Raw genomic sequence first — 19318 nt, forward strand, 5'->3', positions numbered from 1 at the left:
CATGATCGTCACTTCTGACCTGGGAAAAAGCTTCCCACTGTTCACCCTATCAACGCCCTTCATAATTTTATACACCTCTATTAGGTCTCCCCTCATTCTCCGTCTTTCCAGGGAGAACAATCCCAGTTTACCCAATCTCTCCTCATAGCTAAGACCCTCCATACCAGGCAACATCCTGGTAAACCTTTTCTGTACTCTCTCCAAAGCCTCCACGTCCTTCTGGTAGTGTGGCGACCAGAACTGGATGCAGTACTCCAAACGTGGCCTAACTAACATTCTGTACAGCTGTAACATCAGACGCCAATTTTTATACTTCATGCTCCGTCCTGTAAAGACGAACATGCCATATGCCTTCTTCACCACCTGTGATGCCATCTTCAAGAATCTGTGGACTTGCACACCCAGGTCCTTCTGTTTGTCTATACTGTTGATGGTTCTGCCATTTATCGTATAGCTCCCCCCTACATTAGTTCTACCAAAATACATCGCTTTGCGTTTATCTGGATTAAATTCTATTTGCCATTTCTCCGCCCAATTTTCCAGCCTATCCATATCCTGCTGTATTCTCTGACAATGTTCATTGCTATCCGCAAGTCCGGCCATCTTTGTGTTGTCCACAAACTTACTGATCACACCAGTTACACCTTCATCCAAATAATTTATATATATCATAAACAGCAGAGGTTCCAGTACGGAGCCCTGTGAAACACCACTGGTCACAGACCTCCAGCCGGAAGAAGACCCTTCCACTGCTACCCTCTGTCTTCTGTGGCCAAGCCAGTTCTCCACCCATCTAGCCACCTCACCTTTTATCCCATGAGATTTAACCTTTTGCACCAACCTGCCATGAGGGACTTTGACAAACACTTTACTAAAGTCCATATAGGCATCCACGGCCTTTCCCTCATCAACCGTTTTTGTCACCTCCTCAAAAAACTCCACCAAATTTGTGAGGCATGACCTCCCGCTTACAAAACCATGCTGCCTATCACTAATGAGATTATTCTATTCTAAATGTGCATACATCCCAAGAATCCTCTCCAACAATTTCCCTACCACGGACGTCAAGCTCACTGGCCTATAATTACCCGGGTTATCTTTGCTACCCTTCTTAAATAACGGTACCACATTCGCTATCCTCCAATCCTCTGGGACCTCACCTGTGTCCAATGAAGAGACAAAGATTTGTCAGAGGGCCAGCAATTTCATCTTGTCTCCCTGAGCAGCCTAGGATAGATGCCATTAGGCCTTGGGGATTTATCAGTCATAATGTTCCCTAAAAAACCTAACACTTCCTCCCTTGTAATGAAGATTTTCTCTAACGGGTCCGCACTTCCAGTCAAAACGTCCCTCTCCCTTGTGAATACTGATGCAAAGTATTCATTTAGGATCTCCCCAAATTCCTTAGACTCTGAGCATAATTCCCCTCCTTTGTCCCTGAGAGGTCCGATTTTTTTCCCTGACAACTCTTTTGTTCCTAATGTATGAATAAAATGCCTTAGGATTCATAAGAACATAAGAAGTAGGAGCAGGAGTAGGCCATCTAGCCCTTCGAGCCTGCCCCGCCATTCAATAAGATCATGACTGATCTGTCGTGTCTCAGTTCCACATTCCCGCCCTCTCCCCATAACCCTTAATCCCCTCTCTTATCAAGAACCCATCAACCCGCTTCTTAAAAATATTTAGCGAGGCAGCCTCCACCACTTCAACGGGCAGAGAATTCCAGAGATTCACCACCCTTTGAGTGAAGAAGTTACTCCTCAACTCCGTTCTAAACCGCCTCCCCTTTATCTTGAGGCTGTGCCCCCTAGTCCTACTGTCTTTTTTGAGCGGGAAGAGTCTCTCCACCTCTATCCTATCCATCCCATTCATCATCTTATACGTCTCAATGAGATCTCCCCTCATTCTTCTAAACTCTAACGAGTACAAGCCTAGTTTATTCAGCCTCTCCTCATAGCTCAATCCCCTCAACTCCGGTATCAGCCTAGTAAACCTCCTCTGCACTCCCTCCAGGGCCAAAATATCCTTGCGCAGGTGCGGCGCCCAAAACTGCACACAGTACTCCAGCTGCGGCCTCACCAATGCCCTATACAGCTGCAGCAAGACCTCCCTACTTTTATATTCAATCCCCCTCGCTATGAAGGCCAGCATCCCATTCGCCTTCCTGACCACCTGCTGTCTGCCAAGGACATTTCAAGACCGCTTTTTGCCCTTCTAACTCCTCGTTTGAGTTCTTTCCTACTTTCTCTGTATTCCTCCAGTGCTCCATCTGTTATAAGCTGCCTGGACCTAACATACGCCTCTTTTCTTTTTGATCAGACCCTCAATTTCCCTGGTTATCCACGGCTCTCAAATCCCACCTTTCCTATCCTTCCTTTTTACAGGCACGTGCCTAATCTGCAGCCCCATCAACTGCTCCTTAAAAGACTCCCACATGTCAGATTTGAACTAGTGGTCGGTTAGTTCATTGGTCACAATGGTAGAAATAAGTTAAGACTGGCCTTTTCTCTCCCCATGACAGTTGAGAAAATGACAGTAAATTTTAACATTACGTTGAGATATCAGCAGAATGCCAAAAAGCCAGGAGTATATGACGTTTCGCTTGAGGAGGAGTACAGTCTTGCTGAGGTGCAGTTGACCTAAAATTATACGCGGAGGGCTAAGTCACTTAGGGTGTTTTGGCAACAATAGCCGAAGCTGATTATACATAAAATCTTGTACATAAGAACATAAGAAATGGGAGGAGTAGGCCATCTAGCCCTTCGAGCCTGGCCTGCCATTCAATAAGATCATGGCTGATCTGAAGTGGATCAGTTCCACTTTCCCGCTTTCTCCCCATAACCTTAATTCCCTTGTCTATCAGAAACCTATCTATCTGTGACTTAAATATATTCAGCGAGGTAGCCTCCACCACTTCAATGGGCAGAGAATTCCAGAGATTCACCACCCTTTGAGTGAAGAAGTTCCTCAACTCTGATCTAAACTGTCCCCCCCTTATCTTGAGGCTGTGCCCTCTAGTCCTGCTATCCTTTCTAAATCGGGAAGAATCTCTCTACCTCTACCCTATCTATCCCCTTCATTATCTTATATGTCTCTACAAGATCCCCCCTCATCCTTCTAAACTCCAACAAGTACAGACCCAGTCTATTCAGTCTCTCTTCATAGGCTAACCCCCTCATCTCCGGTATCAGCCTAGGTAACCTTCTCTGCAAACCTTCAAGGCCAAAATATCCTTGCACAAGTGCGGCGGCCAAAACTGCACACAGTACTCCTGCTGCAGCCTCACCAGTACCCTGTACAGTTGCAGCAAGACCTCCCTGCTTTTATATTCTACCCCCCTTGCTATAAAGGCCAACATTCCATTCGCCTTCCTGATCACCTGCTGCACCTGCAGACTGGGTTTTTGCGATATGTGCACAAGGACCCCCAGATCCCTCTGCATCATAGCATGCTGCAGCTTTTCACCTTTTAAATAATAATCCCTTCTACTGTTATTTCTACCAAAGTGGATAACCTCACACTTGCTAACATTATACTCCATCTGCCAGGTCCTCGCCCACTCACTCAGTCTATCCAGATCTCTCTGCAGACTTTCCACACCCTCCATGCAATTTGCTTTTCCACTCATCTTCGTGTCATCAGCAAATTTCGTTACCTACACTCAGCCCCCTCCTCCAGATCATCTATGAAAATGGTAAACAGTTAAGGCCCCAGCACCGATCCCTGTGGCACTCCACTAGTAACCAATTGCCAACCAGAATAGCACTCATTGATTCCAACTCTCTGCTTCCTATTAGGCAGCCAATCCTCTATCCACGCTAACACCTTACCCCCAACTCCATGCACCCTAACCTTTTGCAGCAACCTTTTGTGAGGCACCTTATCAAACGCCTTTTGGAAATCTAAAAACACCACATCTACCTGTTCCCCTCTGTCTACCGCTTTTTTTATAATTTTGCTTTTAAATATGCAATTGTTTATTACAAAAATACATTCCAAGTTATCACCACTAAAGGTAGCATTTATGGCTCAAGACAAGTGTTCTACAATAAGTGGTAACAAATAAGTTAGATTGTATAGTAGGAAATCCTGCACACTTCCCATCTCCATGGCACTAAGAATTGCTTTTTCACTGAACGGTTGATATACCATCATAAATGGAAGGTTGAAGGGTTCCATGCATTATTTATTTCAGCTTATATTATGGATGGTGTTCAGTGGCATGGGTCATTAAGTAAGAAGTTGGAGCAGAACTGTTGCTGATTATTATAGCTTTCAATTCACTGCTGAATATTTTAATACTGCTCAAGCCACCTGGCTGATACTGGCTACGAATTAAGGATCAAACCCAAGTCTTGTCCACGAGATTCAATTTTTACCATTTTAGTTCACTCGTCGAACAAACCATAAAGCAGAAACAGAAAATGCTGGAAAAAAAAATCAATCTAGCAGCATGTGAAGCAAGAAACTGAGTTCAAGTTCAAGTCCAATAAGTCTCTTTTTTGAAAAAAGTCACACTGGACTCAAAACATTGACTCAAATTTTAACTGTTTCTGCACATAGCTCACTCATGCAAAAATACATTGCCTTAAATCAATGCTAGTAATGACCAAGGCACCTGCCTTCATTAAAGATGGTGCAGATTTTGCAGAGTCTCCCCAGGCCATCACAAAGAGGACACCATTTGACAGGTGTGTCCTTGATGGCATTACAGTCAAGAAGTGGGCAGTCAAGACCTTTGCAGTCTTGACAATGGCAGCAGTGAAGGAGAGGTAATACAGCGATATTCTGTTTTGAGGGCGAGTCCTACACTTTGGCAGTGAAATTTAAATGCTACTATTGTAGAAGCTGCAGTTCGGGGTTTTACCAGAATCAACGCAGGCAGAAGTCTTGCTGTTAGAAAATACAGGTCTTCTGGTTGAGACAGGTAAGGTAATTGGTATAGCTTAACACAATACTGTCATCCAAGAGGTTAGGATGAATTAAAACAGCAACTCCAAAATTCCTGTTTTGTGAAGAGCCAGGGTTAAGATTTGCACCTCTGCAAGAGCAGGAAATATCGATTGCAACTGAGTTACCCTAGATTCTCCTAATGTACCAACCCACAGGGTGACCGACTCTTCAGAAATAAAATAAGAAACATTCCAACTGGGGTCCAAGAGGACCAGAGTGGGGGAGTGCTGGACCATAAGATTGGGTGGGGGTGCAGAGAGAAAGAGTGGTTTCTGATCACTATAACAGCAGGGGGGGATCCATCATTTGCAGGTGTTAGAAGTTCCTCAGTAGTCAGACTACCATGAATGGCAAAAGATGAACCAGCAACAAGAAGAGTCTCAATCACTGGCTCTGACACCGATTGTTAACATACCTCAAAACCCCATGACACAGACACTGCAACCTATGGCTAATGCAACTGTTAGCCAGATAGGCATGGATGGAATACAGAAGCAGCCATCAACTGACTGCAGCACACCTCAGAGGCAATGAAGCAAACCATTGAGATATTTGTCAGACAGAAAACTAAACTGCAAGATGAGCCTGTTGTAAAGTCTCACCCACACAACAGAATGAGACACTTTCCATCCAAACGTGCATCATGGCAATACACATGAAGGAAAATTAAAACAGAATGAGCACTGTAGATGAGCTGTAAGTTCATTCTCACCATAAGAAAGGGACAAACCAATGATGCCAGATGGGAGTTGAGAAGGAACAGTTCAACTCCAAAGAATGAAAAAAGAATTAAGATTAATCCACCAAATGCCAGAATGACCACATCCAAAACAACCTCCTATTCATCAAGGTTAATTCAGTACAAGAGTCTCTCACTCCCCTGACTGGTGTAAAGACAAGAACTGGAAGAATTATAAAGCCTTCTGACTACCTGAACCTATAAACATAGACAGGTGGTGGGGGAGAGATGTAGTGGAGGTAATGTATGTTAGATAAAGGCTTGGGGAAGGAGTCATATGTAGTTTCAGGCATAGAAAGGGTAATGTGGGTACAGTACCACCCATTGTGATATAAAAGGGACACATCACCTGCCTCTAGTGGGAACTCTTGGACTGGACATATAGAACCATAGAAATGATAAAAGGGGCTACTGGCCCATCTTATCCATTGTCAGTCCAAGGACACTCAGGTGCCCTTTCTAATCCCATCTTCCTACAGATGGCCACAGCTCTGCAACATACAGCACTTAAGGTGCAGATCTAGCTGCTTTTTAAACGAGTTTAAGTTCTCTGCCACCACCACCAACTCGGGCAGCAAATTACAGACATCCATCACCCTCTGCCTAAAAAGTTTTTCTTCAGGTCCCCTCTAATCCTATTGCCACTTAGCTTGAATCTGACCGCTGGTTTTTAAGCTCTCTGCCAGTTTCCTCCTGTCTGCTCTCTCCCTACCCTTCAAAATCTTGTACATCTCAATCATGTCACCTCTCAGCTTTCTCTATTCCAAGGAAAACAACACTTATCCCTCTAAACTCTCCTCGTAGCTACAATTCTCCAGTCATATCAATAGTCTACTACGTTTTCTCTGCACTCTGGAGGACAATTACATCTTTCCTGTAACGTGGTGACCAGAACTGCATACAATATACCAGACGTGGCCTCAGCAGTTCTTACACAGTTCCATCATTACATCCCTACTTTTGTATCTATACCTCTGCCAATTAAGGAGTTTTTGAAGTTTATTTATTAGTCACAAGTAGCTTTACACTAACATTGCAATTAAGTTATGTGAAACTCCCCTAGTCGCCACTCTCCAGGTACACTGAGGGAGAATTTAGCACGGCCGATGCACCTAACCAGCACTTCTTTTGGATTGTGGGAGGAAACTGGAGCACCTGGAGGACACCCCCCCCCACCGCCAACATAAGGAGATTCCGCAGACAGTGACCCAGGCCGGGAATTGAACTCGGGTCCTTAGCGCTGTGAGGCAGCAGTGCGAACCACTGTGCCACTTTACAACTTTATCTATCTGTACTGCTACCTTCAGGGACCTGTGAACTTGCATGCCAAGATCTCTCACTTTATCTACCCCTCTCAGTATATTTACATTTATTCTGCATTCCTTTTTACTGTTTGATTGCCATAAAAGCATTACTTCACATTTATCAGGGTAGAATTCCATCTGCCCACCTTCCTGCCCACTCCACCAATCCATCAATATCATTTTAGCTTACAGCAATTGTCAACACGGCCAGTACGGGTAGAGGCAAGCATAAAGACAGTGGTAGGCCTCATATGTAAATAGTTAGTAATTAATAAACACAAACATTAATTAATACAAGATTCAGAACATCTTCATGAGACCTGCCAATTACACATCTTACAACATCCCAAAACACCACTGCACAGGGGCACCTGCCCTGATCCACTCGTGCGTAAAACTCGAGGCGCTAGTCAGGACTTGGGAATTCCTGGCCCCTTGCTCGCTGATGAGGGAAGCCTGGTTTTTGCAACAGAGAACAGAATTATAAAAAAAAAAATCCTAAAAAGGGTGCAGGAGCAGAGGGATCTAGGTGTACGTGTGCAGAAATAGTTGAAAATGGTGTGATAGATTGAAAGAACCATTAATAAAGCACTTAGCTTTCTGGATTTTATTAACAAGGGCAAAAGCAAGGAAGATTGATCTTATTCTCATAGAGAACGCTGGTTTGGCTTCAATGGAGTATCATGTTGAGTTCTGGATGCTACACTTTAGGGAGGATGCGAGGGCATTAGAGTGCTCAAAAAAGATTAATGAGAATGGATCCAGGGATAAGGAAGTTCAGTTATATAATAAACGAGAGAAGTTGGGTCTGGTTCCCTTACAGAAGGTTAAGAGTAGATTTGATAGAGTTAGGGTATCAGAAACCACAGGGAAAATTATGAAGCCAGACTAGATCCAAAAAAATTATATTTAAGTATTTGAGGAGAAGATATTTCAATCCAGGTGCGATTCTACTGAGAAACTGGGAATTTATCGAAACAAAATTATATTTAAAAGTTTAACTATAACAAATGATTTAGTTTAGCTTTTAACAATTGAACAATAGTTGAACACAAGACACAATTCTTAACCACTAACCTATCATTAGGAGTTCAATCAAGCAATATTTCTCTTCTAAACTTCAATCTCTCTTTATAATTAATTAGCAAAACACAGGCACACCTGCTTTGACTTAAATTACCAACTCTGGAGTCTTCAGAAAGCCTTTAGGAGATAGAGACAGAGAGAGACTGCTTTCTTCTGGCAGCCCAGGTAGCAAGTACTTACATGTCAACATGAAACTGAAACTCTTTCCTGCAAGTTTAGTTCTTCCATTAACCAAGTGACTCTGTCAATTAAAAAACCCTACTCTGAAACCCCAAGAGGGAACTCAAGTAAACACAATGCATTAACTCTGCTTAAACAAACACTCCCATGTTTAAATGGGTATTTATCTTGTTCCCCCAGCTACTAGCTTAAAGGTTTTCTGATATAAACCGTCACCCCTCAGAACAGAGTGGAATTTTAAACATATCTCTTACAAGAAACGTGATATAAATATATACATCTTGTCACGTTAGTGTACCTATAAGAGATATATCCGATGTCATTGGTGTTGAGCTGTCTATGAGGAGTCCTTTTGTTGCTCAAGTGGTTTGAATGACGTTTACTTTTACTTTGGGAATTAGTTTTATGACCCTGCATTATCAGGAGGAAGAATGTTTGCAGGTCAGGTGACAGGAGCTCCTTCATTTTCTGAGCTGCAGGTTTTGTATTTAAAAGGGAGTGGATGTCAGACTGAAAGCAGTGTCCCTCTCTCTCTGGGTTTTGGAAGTTGTGCTTAGCTAAAAGCAAGGATTTTAGCCTTACTGGAATAGAAAATCTGGTGTTGATGGCTTGGCCAGAGAGTCTCCCTGGTGTTCTGGGAAGCTGTTCCAAGTATATCAACTGCACGGCATTCATCCAAAGGATTCAGTTCCAGTACTGCATGAGCATTAGTCTTTGCTGTGCTAAATCTGTGAAAGCTTGTCTAAAGGAAGTTTTGGTTGGATCGCAACATCTTAGATACATTTATTAAGGGTTAGACATTATTGTGCTTGTTTTGTTTATAATTGATAAAAGTTAGTGCTAATTTTCTTTCTATACGTGTTAACCATACTCTTAAATAAACTTTGTTTGATAAAAGCTCCCTACTGGGTCATCTGAATCATACTTGATGTAAAACATATCATGCTTATCCTAGCCAAATTCAAGGTGCAAAATGTCTGATCCAGGCGGGCTCCATAAAACATGGAGTTTCTGACCTGAACCATAACACTCTTGAAGGCAGAGTATGATTACAACAGAGGATTAAAAATCATAAAGGATCTGGATAGAGCAGAAAGAAAAGAACTGTTTCCAGTGGCAGCAGAATCAAGAACGTGACAACAGATAATCGGCAAAAAAAGCAATGATGACATGAGGAAAAACATTTTCACGCAGCATGTGCTTAGGATCTGGAATACATGTAGTGAAGTCAGATTCAATTAAGGCATTCTACAAAACAGCCAAGTTCGTGCTCCACCACTTGATAATTGTGACCAATTCATCATGGGTGTAGTACTTTGTTAAAGGGACACAGCTCACAGATTACTTGGGAAGTGTTTGGCCATATTTAGGGACTCACTGCAGCTATTGTGTTTTCACCCATGCACATTCTCCTCTAGTCTGCATTACCAATTTATTTTAAGTATGGGCGATACCAAGCAATAGCTTCCCTCTGTTGAATTTTGTCGGGGGCAATCTTCAATGATGTGAATCATTAACTGGAGTACACAAAGACCTTGGTCGGTATGGAAACAGTTGAGAGGTGCCCAATGTTGACTTGCTGTGATGAGGAAGTGGTTCTTAACGGGACAGGGTGGTTTTATTCCTGCTGCCATAGGGCCTGTGCCATTATTCTTAACTCAGTGGTCTCTGCCATATAAGCTCATTACCAATTGAGAGAATTCTATTGGAAGAGAACTCCTGAGCCAGAAACTAAGGAGGCTCAATGGAAACCAGGAGCAGAAAGTGGTCACTCAGATCCTTATCCAGTCATTTAGATCATGGTTCATTGATTTTTGAACTTCATTTACTTTTGCCCCATAACCCTTAATACTCTTACCTATCAAAATTTTCAATTGAGCTCCCACCAGTGGTGTTTTGGGGAAAGGAAGTTCCATAATTGCATGACCTTTCTTATGAAACAGTGCTGACTGACGTAAGCTCTGAACAGGACACGAATGTCTCCTTGATCTAGAGCAGGGGTTGACCACATGTGGCTCATGAATGTCTCATATACAGCTCCTAACCTTTACTGACCTGTTCTCATTTTTATGAAAAAAATCTAGAAATATGAAGTTAAGAGAATGTCAACAAAAGGTAACAATTTTCCTGTAAGAATTGGATGTTAATAATGATAGTAAATTTTAGAGTTTAAAATGCCATTGTGCTTGAAAATAAACCTGTTCTGGCCATTACATCTATATTATGGCTATAAGCCAAGTTCTTGGGTTGAAGGATTAGGTTTTATTGTTGTGACATTAATGTTTCTAATATAACTGAAAACAAATTATTTCGAATGCATTCTCAGCTATTTTATATCAGGAGAATCAAGGAGCCAACAAAATTGTCTTTGTTCTGAACTAAGCAGAAATCTTAAAAATAAGATCACTGGACAAATAGAATTCCTTTTAAGTTTATTATAAAAGCTCAGTAATTTTGTTATTGGTGTTTCATTCAAAGTGAAAAAAAAAATCAACATTTTGCTCATTTCCATTTTTACTTTGCATCTCTGAACAGTTTGTATGTTGGGCAATTCTTTTAGAAAAGGCTCTTCAGATATAAAAAACTGCTGTTCCCAGTTCTAGGCTTGTTGGCTAGAGGATATTTTAAAAAACCATCTTATCATATCCTTTAATGATTTGGAACACCTCAGTTCGATCCCTCTATAGTCTACTCAAAGGAATGCAATGTCAACGCAGCCCTCCAAGGTCCAGATTAATTCTGGTGGACCTGCCCTGCTAATAAGAATCCTGACTAAAATCTTAGTCAACACGATGTGCATGCTGGAGGAAGTTAAAGTAGGTGGTGGTGGTTTGGGTGACCATTTCGTCAGGCATGAGTGAGCCAAACCATCCTGATTTATCCAGCTGCTTCTAGAAATAGGTGGATTTTCTGGTACCTTTTTAGGGGGTTCCATTTCAGGAGACTTTTTTTAAAATCACTAAGCTTTGTTTGCTCCTGTACCAGATCTGCAACCTACACTACATCATGGACTGCTCGGAATAGAGAACTGAAAGTAAGTACAGTTCACAACATTCATGCCACAGGCTCATTCCAGGAAATGGCAGTCATTTTGGTCATTGAACCAATTTACTGTGTACTTCTCTATAAGGTTAAATTAAATTTCTCCAGAGCAGTTTGTAATTTAACAGTGACTCCACGCAGATAGTCAAAAGGTTTCTGGATTGCTGAATATGCAGGAGAATTAACCATGCCATATTACATTTCATGCCCCAATATAACCACCCCTACCTCCAGTAATATGAAGCATTGTTATATATGAACGCACAGCAAAATAAAAACCTTGTATTTAATTTAGAGTGCCTTAGTACATTAAAAGGTGCGATTACTCCATCTTCATTGTTGGAAAACATCTTGTTCTTTTACTATGACCCACCCCAACAACCTCACCTTGCCCAGGAGAGTGTATACATGCTCTACAATGTAGAAATGATCACAATCAGAAAAAAGTGGATGATAAATAGATGCCCTGATTTTAGTATAATGCACTATTTAAAAAATTCTTAGGACATTGATTGATGATCTTTGTATTGGAGGTAATGATAAAAATTCAAAGTGAAGGTTTATTTGCTAAAAATGAAACTCATATGATCAGAATCATAGGATCAGAGAATCATAGAATCCCGACAGTGCAGAAGGAGGCCATTCGGCCCATCGAGTCTGCACCAACCACAATCCCACCCAGGCCCTATTCCCATAACCCCACATATTTACACGGCTAGACAGGGTCAGTTTAGCATGGCCAATCAACTTAACCTTTAGACTGTGAGAGGAAACTGGAGCACCTGGAGGAAACCCATGCAGGCACGGGGAGAATGTACAAACTCCACAAAAACCCGAGGCCGGAACTGAACCTGGGTCTCTGGCGCTGTGAGGCAGCAGTGCTAACTACTGTGCCACTCCTTCTACAATTAATAGAATGTTAGGTGATTGTTGTCTGTTTACAAGAATAATTTGTTACTGCCACTGACTCCAGGTAACCTGCAGATTTCTTAACCAGTGTCCTTCAGGCAAAATTCCAGATTCAGATTGCAGAACTTCATAAAATACACTGAACGTTTTAATCTAGATTCAAATGCTTACCAAGCCCTTGGTGTGGTTCTCGGTGGATATTTCACGACTATGGAATGTCGAAGTGTAGCATACGCATTGAAGAAATTAGATGAAAACCACTTCAATCGATTTGATCAGAAAACTATCATTTGGAAATGAGGAAATAGTTCTACAAAATCAAAGAGAAACCATGTAAGCATGACCATATGCTATATTTCATTTCACACACACACATTTTACCATTTTCATGATGGGGGTGGGGGTGGGAAGAGAAAGGAGAAAGGGAAAAAGAAAAATGTATTGGTGTTCTCATTATGATAAAAGGCAGGATGAAAGCTGAGACACTTCTTTTCACTCTTTGCCTCCACTCGCCCACTCTCAGCTTGAAGGTTCCTGATCAGGGCACAGCATGAAGCGCAATTTCAGATTCCTCTTCATTCTCCCACATTTGTCAATGAGAATTTTTATTTCTCTCTAAATAGACTAGAAAAACAGAGCATTGCTCAGATTACTTTTGTCCATGTGTCAATTAAATATTTTCTTTTCTAGTACCATTACTGTGGTAAATTGACCACAAAAAAAACGCAGTTAAAATGAGTTGTGAATATATAAAAATAACGAAGTTTAAAATATAGTGTGGATTCAATCAGGAGATTCTAGTTAAATATCAAAATAACACTAACAGTAAAGAATCAGAGCTAATAACAGTCAATATGTGAATATATACAACTGGCAACAGCAACTGATATTTAAATTAATTTCTGCTGTGCTGTGACATAAGATGCATAATATTAACATTAACATTTCTCCCGCCTCTTGATTTCAATCCTCCTCAAGGGCAGAAATACAATGAAACTAATGCTTTAATTATACGTCAGTCTTTCACAAGCGATTATGCTGTAATCCGCACACAGTACCACTGGTAACTCAATTGATTGTGGTGTTGCTGGACTTTATTCAACTGAACTGGTGGGCACAGAAATAGGTCGAGTATCTGTGCATGAATGTTCCTTTCCTGAAGTAGAATCCACTGGAAGTTCTGGTACAGCAGGAATCACTTATTGAATCTCCACAACAGCATTTTCTTCTTGTATTATTTGGAACTTTTGCCATCTCACGGTCACGGCATAGACAAAGATGACTTTGGTGTCTGTGAACAACTCTTCCATTGTTCAATTTCACTGCTAAAGATACTGGATCATTTTGGTGAAGAATAACTCCAGGTAGCCAGTGCTGGTTGCTGCCAAAATTCTTGATATAAACACAATCATTTGGGTTTAAAAATCTCTTCTTTGCATAATAATGTTTCTCCTTCTGTTTTTTCAGTCTCCTTCCCACTCTTGCTCTGATCCAGGAGAGAATTTGGTCTTCTACACATCAATAATTCAGCTGGCGAAAGTCCTGTGGTTGTTTGTCACATGACTTGATACCAAAATAAGAACCTCGAGAGCTTGGTCTTTAAAGTTTCACCTGCCAGTCTCATCAATCCTTTCTTCAATGATTGAACAGCTCACTTTACCAAACCATTTGAAGCTGGGTGAAATAGCACAGTATGCACATGGCATATTCTAATCCTTTGCATAGATTCTTGAATAACTCAAATGTTGTACCGTTATCAGAAACATGCGTTGCAAGAACTTGCCGTAGCTTCTCTACTGTAACAGAAGTGTAATGTTACAGTGGTTAGCGCTGCTACCTCAGTGCCAGGGGGCCGGGTTCACTTGGGTCACTGTCTGTGTGGAGTCTGCACATTCTGTGTCTGCATGGTTTTCTTCCTGGTGCTCTGATTGCCTTCCACAGTCTGAAAGATGTGATCAGGTACATTGGTCATGCTAAATTCTACTTTAGGGTACCCGAACAGGTGCCCGGGTGTGGTGACTAAAGGAATTTCATAGTAACTTAATTGCGGTGTTATTGTAAGCTTACTTCTGACAGTAAAACTTTAAACTTTGCGTACTTCTAACTACTTAGAATGTGCATCCATGATGACCACAAACACATGACCCATAAAAGAGTCTGCAAAATCCAAATCAAGTCTTGACTGAGGACAATCAGGCCATTCCCAAGGATGTAGTGATGTTGATGGCACTATCTTCTTAAATTGACATGCAGAACAGGATTTCACTTGGTCCATATTAGACAACCAAACCTATGACCTGGCTAGACTGTTCATTTGAGAGGCACTTGGATGAGGCTCAAATTTCATCATGACTTGCGAACAACAGCGGAATGGCCATTCACAACTTCCATGGTATGCAACTATCCTTCACATTTACTTGTCTTTGCACCTCACATAAAGATTTCAAACCCACAATCTTCTATGATAGCTAGTCCTCTTGCATCCAAAATCTTTTAATTTGCAAGAATAGGGTTTCTGTCCATTCACTGCTTAATTTGTTCCATACTCACTGGAGATTGGATAAGTCTGCAAATCTCTCTCAAAGCATAATAACTGGATTGGCAAATCTGGTAAAGGGAGATGACACAATTTGTCCGCATTGGCATTGTCCTGCCCTGTACACAATGCTCTACTGATAAACTGACAAGCTAAGTGTCCAGGACTGACTTCTTGCCAAGGCCACAGAAGGAATACATTTTGACTTGCTGAAAAAGGCTCATCAACGACTTGTGCTCAGTACATTTGGTGAACAAACGATCAGAGATAATGATGGGACCTCTTCACCCCAAAAACAATAGCTAGACCTTCTTTGTCCAACTGTGAATATCCCTTCATCAGCACCATAGATGCAAAACTAATGATTTTTTCAGACCCATCCTCCGTTACATGAGCAGGTTGTGCCCCCAGACCATACAGAGAAGCATCAAATTACAGAATAAGTTCCCTGTCTGGATCAAAATGGTCTGGCAGATTTGCAGATGGCAGCAGTGCTTTCACAGCTTTGAAACCCTTCTTCTATGCAGACTTCCACTTCCATGTGGTTTCTTTGTGCAAAAGTAGGTAGTTGAGCCAACACTGTAGACAAGTCTGGCATAAACTTTCCATAATAGTTTATCAAACCCACAAATGATCAGAGCTCGGCCCATTCCTGGGTTCCAGAGCTTCCTTAAAGCCCAAAATAGGAGACAATCCTTGTGCTGTGAATCTGTGGCTTAGATGCTGCACACTTGGTGACTGAAAAATTCACTTGCTCCACTTCAGACAGTCTCACTTCTGAAAACCTTTTTAAAACTTGTTCCAGGTTGCTGAGGTGCTTCTCCTCAGTCTTGCCTATACTGTCATCCAAACAGATTGCAACATGAGGAATGCTTTCTAACAGATTGTCCATAGTACGTTGGAAGATTGCTGCACTGGAGGATACACCAAAAACCAAACAATGTCAATTATTGCTTCAAATCTTCCTCTAGCAAGCATTTCTCATGCCTGGCTCACATCTAGTTTTGAAAACATCTTGCCCCTGCAAGGGTTGAAAACAGATCTTCTCCCCTCGGCAACAGACACGAATCCACTTTGGAAGCTTGATTAAAGGTAAGTTTGCAATCGCCACGTATATGCACAGGACCATCACTTTTAAGAACAGGAACAACTGGAGCTGCCAATATGTAAATCAAAGAGGCTGAATGATTCCTAGGCTTTGCAACTAACTGCTTCAGCAACTCCTCCACTTTGCCTTTCATAGTGTGAGGCACTGTTCTCAGTTTGGAAAAAGTCCATTTTTGGCCACTTCCTCATATTTTTCACATTTCCAACCTCTGAGACACTACTTTTCATTCTGTTCTAAGTTCTCCTAAGCCACTCTTATCAGTGTATTCAAATGACCACCTGCCTTGCCTGTCCCTCTACTCTCCACAAAACTTCAACTACTTAACCATTCCCTTATCTTCACTCTGGTGCCTGTTTCCAGGAAAACATTTATTTGCTCCCAACCCAGTCACCCTGGTAATAACCCTCCCCCATCTTTGTTCCATCAAAGGACAAAATGGGTTATTCCTACTCCTCAGTAAAAGCAAAATACAGTGAATGCTGGATATCTAAAGCAAAAACAGAAAATGCAGGAAAAACTCAGGTTTGGCAGCATCTGTGGACAGTGAAAGAGTTAACATTTTGTCTGCAGAAGAATCATACAACTAACTCTATGTAGGGATAAACAACTGTAGCAAAGAGGATAGATTGAAGAGGTTGGATCTGTTTTCCTTGGAGAATAAAAGGCAGAGAGGATACTTGATAGATGTAAAAATCCTGAGGGGATTGGACAAGGTAAATAGTGAGAAATTGTTCCCTCTCAGGAATATATCATGAACTAGAGGACATAGCTTCAAAATAATGGGCAAAAGGAGTACAAGTGATGCAAGGAAAATGTCTTTCACAGAGAAGGTGGTTAGTATCCAGAATGAACTTCTTGGAAAGACTGGTGAAGGTAGGTTTGATCAAGATATTCAAAGAGAATTATCTGAAAAGAAATAATGTGCAAGGGGATAAGACAGGCCAGTGAGATTAGGTAGAATTCTATTTCAGTGAGCCAGTGTAGACTCAACAGGCCAAACTGTCTCCTTCCGCACTGTATAAAAGATACTGTGATTCTGCCCAGACCAGTTTTTCTAGCATTTTCTGTTTTTATTCCCATTCCTCTTTAGGTTCCCTGAAGTTCCTGAGGGACAGTTTGCAGTGTGTCTGTTACAAAATTATTTTTACCATTCAGAATTGTACGGGTGATGAAATGTTATTGAGTTACACCTTTCTCCATGAAAATTTTCCAACTTCAGGATAATCTGGGAGAAAGGTTCCCCTGCTCCCAACTTCTTTTCTTCACCAGTCATCATAAAAGTCCTCTCGCCTGCCCCTTTACTCTGACAATCTGAAAGCGCAAACTGACTTGTTTAGCACCAAGATTAAGGACACAGATTCAGCTGCATTTGTTGATCCAACATCAATCCTGCAGCCTTTCTCCACAGCAAAGCAAACCTCCTCACAGGCTCTCCTGCCCTAAGGTGGGAAATCAATTATTTGTACCTTGAAATAGATGTGAAAATCAATTGCCATGTTGCCAGATGACTTCAGGAAGTGAATGCTAGGATGAAATGAAATGTAATCCACTACAAGTACAAGTTGACGTTTTATCTCATCAATAGCAGAGTGAAGGAAACACAGGAAACTCAGATTCCCTGGGATTATTAAATTTTCTGACTGAAAGTATTATAAAAGACTGATAGTATTATGAAAGGATCCTTGGGGAATCCATTCCTAACTACGTCTGGTCCAATTAAATCTCAATACATACTTCACCCAAAAACTACATGTTGCCTCAATTCCATGCGGAATACCACAGGAACTCATCTATATTAAAACGCAAGTTACTCCAAAATAGCAAGAAAGCTGAGATACTATTACTGCATGTGGACAAATCGGCCATGTCCTTTTGGTACAAACTTCAATGCTGAATTACTAAAATATATTGGTTCTTAACCATTGAGAACTAGAGTGAAAAATAAAGTCTTTGGTTAAGTTTCACGTTGGAAACAGATTCTGCAAAAATATCTGATCTGCTGAACTCACAAATAGAGTATCACATTGAAACTTCTTAAAAAAGCACAGCTGCCAACAATCCATTAAAATCCTGACAGACTCAAAGTTAATTTAAATCCCACTCTGATGGGCTTGCAATCAATAACTGTGGATCAAAAAATAATTTGAGAGATTAGAACAGTTGAACACACTTGTGATGTGCCCAGCCCATTCCAAAATGCTTGTACCAATGATTCTTCTAATCCAAATTATCATGTGTACTTTTGTAGAGAAGAACATGCCATAAGAAAGCACCAAAGCACTTTGGGAAGGCGATTAAAAATGCAACATATAATGAGGTACAATAATTATTGCTAGAGACATACAAAAAGGTTGACTGTTACATTTTGCACGAGAAAAGTTTTCATATATTTTGCTCATCCTGGCAATGTCCTGTAAAATTACAACTGCAATATTGATACTTTTTTCATCTTCAACCTAAATAATGCAACTGTACATTTTTGTTGGGGAACAGGTTTTAATGGTACGACTGACAAGGTTCAAATAATTTAAAGCAGTATTGATAGAAGTAGTCAAAATTACAACCAACCGACTTTTAGCTGTGCTCACTCGTCTCATGTGCAGGTTGTACCACAAATTAAAACGTTTATTATCCTTACAAAGAAATTCAAATCAAAAACAAAAAAAAAATCAGACTTCCACATCTCCTAGGCCTAAAGTTTTGATTCTATTGCAGGATGCCTCCCACCAGCATTCAGCAGAACACGCACAAAAGGAGTAAAATGAGATATGTTTCAGGATGCTGAGCTTCTCGCATGCACAGGCACATAACATTTCTCAGACTGCAAATGTTATAGAACAGGTCTTTTTTCTTATCTAACGAGGAGATCTTTACCTCTAATAATATTTTGAATGTTGACCTGGGATGAGAAAACCGTGATACATTAAAATTACACTTTCACCAAGAAACTTGGTAACTTTGGCCCTCATCTAACTGTGGCTCTGTTAAGTCACTCCATCTGGAACACGACTATGCTGTATATAAAATAATAAGACAGTTGCCTACCATGGGTATGCATATTATCAATTTTCCTTCTTGGCTGCAGTAGGAGAAAGAAAAAAAGGAGGATGAGCATTGAGATCACCTGCAAATAGCCCCGAGCAAGGTACTAGGTACAAGGACATGCAGAGAATTATTTTTAAATCACAGACCAGCACCTTCAGGAAAGAGAAAAGCAAAAACAAAGATCTATTCACTACAACATAAAAGCTGTGAAAAGAAATCGGATCTGGACACTAATTCAATTGTCATTCTGGAAGTAGTACGTCATAGTGGCTTAACAATTGATTTTCAGTGACCTGCAGTTTAAGTTTTACAATTTTTTCATGTCAAGTTCAATATAATAAACGTCCCTCAATTAATAAGTTTCATTTCCTTTGAATGAGCCAACAGTCACTGTCCAGTGGAGCATTTGCACATTA

General features: G+C 41.0%; 1 long non-coding RNA gene across 1 annotated transcript in view; it reads right to left on the reverse strand.

The window, feature by feature from the left end:
• Positions 1-3572: 3572 nt before the first annotated feature.
• The window catches only part of LOC145352636 (uncharacterized), a 43740-nt gene continuing 27994 nt past the window's right edge, over positions 3573-19318 (reverse strand). Inside the window, exons 2-3 of the long non-coding RNA XR_013888562.1 lie at positions 12385-12523; positions 3573-9779 (exon numbers count right to left, since the gene is read on the reverse strand). This is a non-coding gene — a long non-coding RNA (uncharacterized LOC145352636). The remainder of the gene's footprint in view (positions 9780-12384; positions 12524-19318) is intronic.

This window comes from Carcharhinus amblyrhynchos, chromosome 14 (genome assembly GCF_965287045.1).
Source record: "Carcharhinus amblyrhynchos chromosome 14, sCarAmb.v2.hapA, whole genome shotgun sequence".
In the NCBI taxonomy this organism is placed as follows: domain Eukaryota; kingdom Metazoa; phylum Chordata; class Chondrichthyes; order Carcharhiniformes; family Carcharhinidae; genus Carcharhinus; species Carcharhinus amblyrhynchos.